General features: G+C 36.4%; 1 protein-coding gene across 2 annotated transcripts in view; it reads right to left on the bottom strand.

Annotated features, from left to right (window-relative positions):
• The window catches only part of PRKCZ (protein kinase C, zeta), a 45,308-nt gene that overhangs the window by 25,007 nt on the left and 10,664 nt on the right, over positions 1-9,637 (bottom strand). The gene's annotated exons all lie outside the window — the stretch shown is intronic.

The raw sequence follows: 9,637 nt of genomic DNA, 5'->3' as shown, positions 1-9,637 counted from the left end.
AGGGAAAGAAGAACTAAACAGCACAAAAAGTATAAATAACAATCTGAGAAGACAAAAGCAAAATATACACTTTCATATCACCTTGTGGACATTGCACTATTGGATAAACTGTTAACAATTTGGAAAAAAACAACTCCTCAAAGAAGCTGTAAGACACTGACTAGAATAGAGGTGTATCACTTCATATGTTTGATTCAAATAGGTCTTCAAAATCTGCCCAGTATAAGCTTTAAAGCAAACAAAACACCCTGCTTTTCCCAAATGCAAAGAAAATTTAAATGAAAACCTAGCAAAACTATTGCAAAGTTTCTGCCTAAAAATATGTTCAAACACAACCATCAATGAAAAACTGTTCATCATTTGTAGGATCAATTTTTACCACAAGATAAAAAAACTTCAAGTATTTTTTCCAAAATGGCTAATTAGACAAAGCAACATATGGAGGCAACCTAATACATCTGTGTTCTGAACAGTAGCTTATCACTGACATGAGGAATATTAAGTAAATGATAAGTTAAAAAGCAGCTTGTGCTGATGAAGTCTGTAAATAAAGGAGCAAGTCCCATCCCTAATTAATGATAAATATAAAATCAGAGTTTTACATCATACACTTGTGAAGTAACAGTCTCACAAAAGCTGAACTCAATATAGCATAGCTTTAAAAAAGAAAAAACCCTAAAACTTACCACTAGGACCCCCATTCACAAGTACATGCTAGAGGCCAACCAGCTGGTTGAAGAAAAGGTCCTCGTGGACACCAAGTTGAACCCAAGGCAGCAACACATCCTTGTGCAAAGGCAGCAACCATGTCCTGGGCTGCATCAGGAAGGACGTTGCCAGCAGGTGAGGGGAGGTGACCCTTCCTCCCTACCCAGCACTACTGAGGCCACATCTGGAATATTGTGTCCAGTTCCAGGCTCCCCAGCCCAAGAGGGGAGCAATTTATTTTACAGTACACATCAGTTAACTCATTAAGGACTTTGAGTTAGCTCCTTGGAGGCTAAAGGAGGTTTCATACCCCAAATTAAACAATGTAATCTTTCATCTCTGATGGATGATAAAGAAAAGCATTTGCTTAAAACAAATATTAATTTTCTATGTGAACAAGTTCGGAGGAAAACTCAAGAAGGTATTTTGAGCTGCTAACAGGGGTAACAAATTTTCATTGGGGAACACAAACATAGATTCTACTTACAATGAAAGTATTGAACTTTATCTACTTCCAGAAGGAGAAAAGAGGCTGCTTTTTTCAAGTTAAGATTATGTGGGAAATAATACTCAAGCTGAATGCCTGAAAGAAAATTAACCAGCTGTCTCTGTAAAAAGCTGTGTGAAACAACTGACTGCTGCTGATGTGCAATTCTTCCCTCTATTGTCAAGCTGTGCAACTACATCACTAACAGTAATGCACACTGAACCTTGTAAATATTTTAAATATTGTTTTTCCAAAGACATTCCCCTCAGGTTGTGCTTTTTTTCATCTTAAAAAAAAATACTGTAGAAAAAAACTTCAGGAAAAAATGAAATACACAAATATTCTAATGGTGATATAAATGGATGGGCCACTTGTCTGTTGTTCAGTGTTCATGCCAAACTATCTCCCCTGCAGAAGATACTCCCTCAAGTCAATAGTGACCTCCTCAGAACTTGGTAGCAAGGATGTGAACCTTGCCTTTCAAAATGTAACTTGGTATAGTAAGGAGAAATAGAAGGCAATTACTTTCAAATGAAACACACTTTCCCAGCACTAGAGAAGAGAAACAATCTAAAAGGCCCACCCTGCCCCAAGTCCAAAATACTATTTTCCATCTAAAAGTTTAGAAACGCCTGTATTTTCCAGAATATGTAAAAGAGCATGAGTTGTCTGAAAAATGTGGTTTACACCAGTGAATGGCAGTAAGATACCCACAAAAGAATTATTTCCTCTCCATTTGGATGTAAAAAGGCAATTCCAAAATCTGTGATCAAACTATAATGAAATCTTTTACTATAGTAAGCACAGAGGTAATTTGCTATTGCTGCAAATCACTTCTTAGAGATAAATGCAACTTGTTTACAGGCCAATTACATTGTCTGCCAGCTGGACACTATGAGAATGCCCAGTTTTTGTTTTGTTCTTTTAATGTTTTGCTGAGCAGACAAGTGAGCATTCTTTCAAAACCAACTCATGAATTACAAGTAGGAAATGGATACTGGTATTTCAGATAGACTGAATCAGGAAGATTACGACTAGTATGTATAAAGATGAAACAAATTTTTTGAAATTAAATTCCAAAAAACTTTGCTGTTTCACACATCTGTTACTTGATGTCTCAAATAGTTAAATGGAAACAATGAAACTGCTTTCTGAAGCATGTAACAGACATACATTGTATGGGATGTTAATTGGCCCTTTTTATTAAGAATAAATTGCTATGTGCAATTGCCATTCCTTTTCAGAAAAGGAAGACAGTATATAGCAATATAGAGGTATTAAGTGCTTTCACCTCTTCAGTTATTAATATAGCCAGAAGATAGCATTTTTTATTGAATCTAATTTAAAACTGATTAGCAGTTGGGTAACTGTATTGCCATCCTGCTTTTCTTTTTCAACAGACACTAAAATTAACTACAAAGTCAGATTAACCTCTATGAAGCACGATTAAGAGAGCAATAATGACAAAGGAAGTGTACTACTTAGCATCAGCAGAGAACCAAAAAGGAAATAAAACTATTATCTTGTAGAACAGTAATATTTACCCAGGGTTTAGACAATATATTAAGTTGTCCTTAAAAGTTCCCTTGACTTGTGACCAGAGACTGATCAATCAGAAAAATACTGGGAAGGTACCTCAGAGACACCCAGTGTTGAAGACAGCAATGCATCCTACCAGAACAAGATAGTTATTCTAGCTAACAAACAAACAGGAGATATTGAAGGATTTTACTTATCATCTCAAGCAAAAGGAAATAATCAACTCCTAGTTTAGAAAAAAAAAAGGCATCTAAACATTTAGTAGCAAACAGTTTACAGAATCATTTGTTGAAAACTGTAATGGAAATTAAATCCTCCAATAATCCTGACAAACAAATTGAGAACTTAGCATACTTCTGGCAAACAAAAAATAAAGAAATCTTACAATAAGATACAGCAAAACCCACACTTTTAATTGATCCAGAATGCCTTAACATCAAGTGTAAGAACTGTAATTGTTTTGGTTAGGCTGCTGAGTGCAGGAAGTCCCATGGCTGGCAGACAGGCTGGGCACAGGAACAGTTACAACCTGAGCCTTCAGGCAAAACTGTCACCACCTTCAGCAAAGGTAGCTCAGTTTAACACACCTACACTACACTCAGCAATTGGTTGTTTTTTTTTTCATTAAAGGCTGCTGTGCTCTAAGAGTTGAACAGCTGAATGCACTTAGAATGTTACCAAGATGGATAAATCTGGTATTAAAGTAGGGTAAGAGTGGTATTCTACCAGTCACCTGGTGGAGAAACTGGAGCAGGTTTGGGTGATCTATTTACTTTCATGCTAATTCTAGAACACCAACTATGAAGTCACCCATAGAATCTGAACCCTCTGGTTACTTATGAGACTAAACATTTAATAACTCATCACTAAGAACTGTCAGCCCCTCCAGCCCAGAGTTTACTCCTGTATTATTATATAGTCAAAGCAAAAATGTTTGTCAATTAAATGAAACCAAATCTGGTATTCATGCATCAAGACAGTTGTTTGCTGAATAGGGTTGATTTGCTTTAATATACAGTGATACTTAGACCTGCATGTAGGGTCTAAGTTTTTTGTAATCCAAGATCAGAACTTGGGTTTTTGTGACATTTGTCAGATGTACTTGAAAATAACATGGCAAAGCACACAGAGTCAAGAAATCCTCACTGAATTCAGCTACTGGATGCTACTCCAGAAGAGAAGCTGTCCTGATGATGAGAACCTCTTGTGCATGTTAGTGATCACAACCTGCTGCACGTCCTCCTCACCATCTCCTGCTGATGTGTGAGGCTGTCCCAAACACAGGATGAACTGATGCTGTATTGATTGCTTTAATTTGAAAGAGCATGTCGTGAAAAGGGACAGAAGACAATTGGTGGTGGATCTATACTTCTGAGGGTGATGAACATTTTCGTTTAGGAAAGGAAAAGTGCTGAAGTTTTCCCTTCTCTAATCTGCTTCCTATGCAATGTTAAACTAAACCCTTTCATGATGTGCAGTTGACTTATCTTTTTACAAATCCATAGTGGGGACATGCACCACAAAACCAAGCTTTTCACTGCATTATTAATAGAGGTCCAAAAGACTTCTGATGACTGCATTACATATTCTCCCAAAATAAGTCACCCTTATTAAAATATTTACTTCAATGAAAGCTGAATTTAATATTCTCTTAACAGGAATTAAGATCTGTGTTAAAATGTTTTCAATCAAGTTGAAAGAGTACTGAACCAGTACTTAATTATTTCTTTAATTTACCTAACTCAGTACTGAAGTAGACCAAAAATGAAATTCTGAATATTCAAGCCATCTGTAGCTAACTAAGTTCAGCAATATTTTTATTCACACATGGCTCATTTTACTCACATGGCACACATTTACTCATTTTACAACTTCAACTAAAGCTCTATAATTTGTATTTAGCAAGTACTTAATGCAACAAAGCCCAGATTACTGAAGCAGAACACATTCATCTTCTCCAGTCTACATCTGCATCCACTTTGCAGGCCATTTTTGAAGTAAATAAACTTCTATGTGTGGGTACAGACACGAAGCATTACTTTCCTGGTAACAGAAAGCCTGTCTTCTGTACAATCTGGAATTACTGAAGGTGGAAAACATTTTCTAGAAAAAAGTTAATCCTTTGAGTACATGTATTTCATACCTATTGGTAGCTGAAAAGGGTGAGAATTTTGGTTTTTTTCTGTGACTGAGCTAGACAGCAATCAGAAGGAAGTGAATCCAGCTTCCTGAAGTCAAAACTTTGTCAGATCAAACTCTCACCTAGTCTCATTTTTTAAATCTTAAATGACAAGTTAACATATCTCAAAAAGTTTGGAGAAGAAACAAAAATGCCAACTACTGATAAACCCCTTGACAACATTTTAGAAGACTTCATTTTAAGAGCCCTGCTTCTTGTAGGGGGAATTTTTAACTGATTTCACTTAATCCAGCCATATATGATTTTTAAATTAACTGTAGCTATTTTATCCATTGCATTTTTCTGAAGTTGAAGTCCTTATCTTGTTCTCCTTGCTCTTCCCAGGCTGTTACCTGTTCTGTACATCTGATTTTCCCCTTATTTCAGTTACCTGTGCAACTCTATTGGTATTTCAAACTGCTATTGAACATGAAGCTGATGATCACAGAACTACCAAAAGTTTGCAGAACCTGTGTTTGGAAAGAAATTTCAATTAGAATTACCTAGAATACACCAACTTAAGCAATCCATTTACCATGAGCTGGTCATTCCTACCTCTCACGAAAAGCATGGAGTTCCTGTCTTTCAGATTGTTACCATTTGTATTAAATGGATATTATTTCTTCAGTATTTTCCAGTGCATACCAAATCACCTGATTTGCTCTCAAGTAACAGGCATCAACACCTCTTTATGTGATTACATCACCACTGAAAATGCAAAGCTGTCAAAAAAAAACCCAGCTGCTATTAAAAAAGGGGTTTACATTTATTTCAAATTCAGGAAGCTTTTAAAATGTGGCCTTCACAATGTCCTTGAAACCATTATTTGGTTCCTACAGTCTCACTGTTAGGACACATTTACTAAGTCAAGCCCTTTTCCATCACAGCATGGTTCCATTGCTCCAGCTTAAGACCCAAACAGTTCCATTTCCCTTCCAAACTCAGTTCAGCTATTGATTCATAAAGATATACTTTATCTTTGCTAAGAAATCAGACTCTAGAGTGTATTGCTCTGAATTATTTCCAGTTTAATCAGTCATCTGCTAATATTACACCCAGAGAAGCATGCAATGTCTCAGGATGGCTGAGGACACTATTACCTTGCAACAGAACCAGCTCTCCAGATCTATCACTTTTCAGTCTGACATATTTTGACACATCAGTACTCCACAGCACCTTATTCTGCCTTGGATTAAGGAGGAAAGCAAGCTGTAATGAAATGCACAACGTCCATTCTTCTTACGTGACAATTTGAGTTCTACGAATTATGCTCCATTTTAATATTTCAATAAATAAAACTAATCCGAGAGATTCTCCCACTACTACTCCTTCTGAACTTGCTCATACACTATATGGCTACAGCATTTATACATTTCACAAGTATAACACAGGTAGAGTTTGCAGCAATATAATTGTTTAGTGACAGTAGCTAAATAGAAAAAACACTCAATAGCTTCAGGAGTTACTAATCATAACTATCATATCCCAAATTAAATGCTTATTCACTAATTCTCATACCAAACTAAGTCTTCCAGCTTAGCTCATTCTCCTGTGATGATGAGAATTATTGTTTCCCAAGAAAGTGGCTTTCCATCCTACAGTTTCTCATCTGTGTGGAGAAATAAACCTGCTTATGGTGTAATCTTATGCACCATGTCTGTTAATACAGAGCTGTAGTGCTCAGCATGTTACAGCAAGCATGTTTAAATCTTTCCAACTAATGATGGTATTTCTCTTTCAGCTTTTAAGAAGGGGGCTTTCAACTCAAGGAAGATCATTAGAGCAGATCTGCAAACTTTACACACTGCTTCCCACCTAAAACCTTTTTGATTTCTACTGTGCTCTTCATTATCTATGTATAATGAGATCTGCTGTGTAAAATCATGTTATGATAGCTATTCCTTCTAACAAGTTTAAAGTAACACTGAGATAGCTTGTACTGCTGTTGTTAAAAATAATGATTGCATCTTGAAATTAATTATTTCTAACCCCAGACGTATGCTTTCAGGCTCTACGATATCAATTTCATCACTGCCTGCCTGAGGTTTTTCTTCCTTTGCAATCTTTATGGGTAAGAATAGTTTTTATCTGAGTTGGCAATGAGCAGGGAGCCCTGTGCTGGTTTCAGGGCATCTCTACCTGCTTTACTGAAGAACACAGGAGATAAACTAAATTATCAGAAGCTGCATATAACAGCATTATTATTATTATGAGCGTGTTACTGTAAAAGTAAGTAGGACCACACTAAAACCTTGAAGTTTTGCCTTCACATAGTTTCTTTTGAAGCCTTTCCCCAGCTAATAATTCAAGGACAAGCACTTACTGATGCAGAAGAATTAGTAACAGAAGTTCAGAATTACAAATGAGGTGCTTTCTAGTCAATATTGAGAATCTCAGTTTTTTATTTTTCTTCTACCCAAGTCACTACCTTCCCCCTGTGGTTTAAGGACAGAACTGCACAGTCTGCTCAACACTTAACCCTTGCAGTGACAGGGATGATTAGGACTCTCATGTCTTCTGAAAACCACCCTTTCAGCACACCTGAAGTTAACTGCTTTTTACCTTCAGCAGATTCAGTGGCTAGCTACCACTATCACTACTTACTCTTACAAGGCTTCACTTCTGAAATTCTCTCCATTTCAAATTAGCAGCACCTGAAATGTGTCACAAAATCCATTTTCCCCACACAGCAACTCAAAAACCCAAGAGAAATGTTGAAGAGCTCATTTACCTGCCCTGCAGCCTCTGCTGCTGTTTCTGTGGCTCAGTTCAACATTAAGTCATAGCTTGCATAGAGCAACTCATTTTAAAAAGTATTACACAGAACTCAAGCACAATAATATATCATTAACTTTGACCACACCATTTCAGAGGTTAGACATTATATAGCTCTTTCAAGCTACTGAATCAGACAGGCCTAAGGTTACAGGTTCACATCCACCAATGCCAACAAGTAACACAAAAAGCTTCATTACCTTCTTGCCAATTTAGTTACCGAAAAATGTCTGTATATCCAAAGGGGCTTTACCAACTTTGGAGACTTGTACAGACTGGACAGGGAGATGGAGCTAGACATTAAGTTCAAGAGAAGTTTTCTAAAACCAGGTTATATCATTCCTGCCTGATAATACTCCATTCTGAGCAATAGCTAGGAGGGAGGAGTGAAATAAACAAAAACAAACCACAGGGTATTTGTTATAACACCTTAAAACTAGCTCAAGTACACCTTACTCCATTGTATTTTTAGTTTATAGTTTACAAGCATCTGCTAAGACATGCAGTATCTTAAAATAGGGGAAGATATTTAAACCCCACAATCAGATGTTTGCTCTATAATTTCACACCCCAATTATCAAAAGTAAGGCCTACCTCTTTATTCTTTACCAGGTGTTTCATAGCTAAGAATAATGTTGGAATTATTTTAGAATTAAAAGAATCATAAGCAACATAGACATATAACTACAATTCTGCTTTCAGCAACTTGCTCCATCTCAATCTAGATGCATTTTATCAAATATGCCACATACGAAAAAACCACAGTACACAGTTAAAACAGATGAAGAAATTTCAGGTATTCTTGAGAAACTATGACACAGCTATTTTCAATTCCTAAGCAACAATCTCTCACATTACAAATAGTACAATTTTTTCCTCTGTCAGTTCAATTACTAAAAACCAGGAGAGGGTTACTAGCAGTTTCAGAATTGCCTAATTATCCAGTGCCATCCAATCTATGTCTTTAGAATAGTCTCTATGGTCGCAATAGTTCCTTTCTTCGGTGGGGGATGAAATTGGTTCACGTGCTCTGAATAACCTAATCACTGCTACCAATACAGCAACAAATGAAGGGAAAAACCTGCCTTATGAGCTAGAAAAATATTTACAGGCCACACCACTGTAGCAAGAAGCCTTTTAGAGCTGTTTTGTAGTATCGGGCAGAACATAAAGTAGAAGAAAATATCTATACCTAAAACAGCTCACAACAATAACTAGGTCAGTAAGATACCTTTACTCAATCCTAAAATGGGAAAAAAAATGAAGTCCAAACACCTAATACTAAAATACTGAGCAGATCAACAAAGAGCATAAGAGACATCCACAACAGTGTAATCACTGCCAAAAAATAAGGCAGCAAAATCAGCCAGAAATATTAGCAAATAATATTAGTATATCATATGAATACCATAAGTACTTATACATTAAAAATGTATTCACTCTTATCAAATTGTATTCTATTTAATGAAGCCAACAGTAAAACCCTAACATTTGTTAGCACTGGCTACCCAAATCCAAGACAAATTTTAACATTAAATACACACCTATTTGTTCCAATGTAAAAATGCTCAAGTGTACTAGCACAGTTTATTCTGACCAAATTAGAATCTAAGCAAACCTTAATTCAAAACAAACATTTCACAATTTAAAAGCATCTACCTAAGATAATGCAAACACAATTCAACAAAAAGGCCTTAGAAAATGATGCTTCTAAATAGTTAATCTTTACATCAGCAATGTTACAATAAACAGGCCCTGAGCACATACCGTCAGGGGTTTTTGGATACATTTCCTTCATTAATCTCCCTTATTAGCAGCAGCAGCATCACTCACTCACTCTTCTGCTCCTTTCCTCCTAAAATACATCCCCCAAGAGTCCTTTCAATGCAATTTTATCAGCATTTCTGAGAGGTCTCTCAGCCACATCCCTACGCACAGAGGCAGCAGGA

The sequence above is a fragment of the Chaetura pelagica genome, unplaced genomic scaffold, assembly GCF_000747805.2.
Source record: "Chaetura pelagica isolate M959 unplaced genomic scaffold, ChaPel_1.0 scaffold159, whole genome shotgun sequence".
NCBI lineage: Eukaryota > Metazoa > Chordata > Aves > Apodiformes > Apodidae > Chaetura > Chaetura pelagica.
The sequence above is the reverse complement of the archived record's forward strand: the minus strand, read 5'-3'. Positions and strand labels throughout refer to the sequence as shown.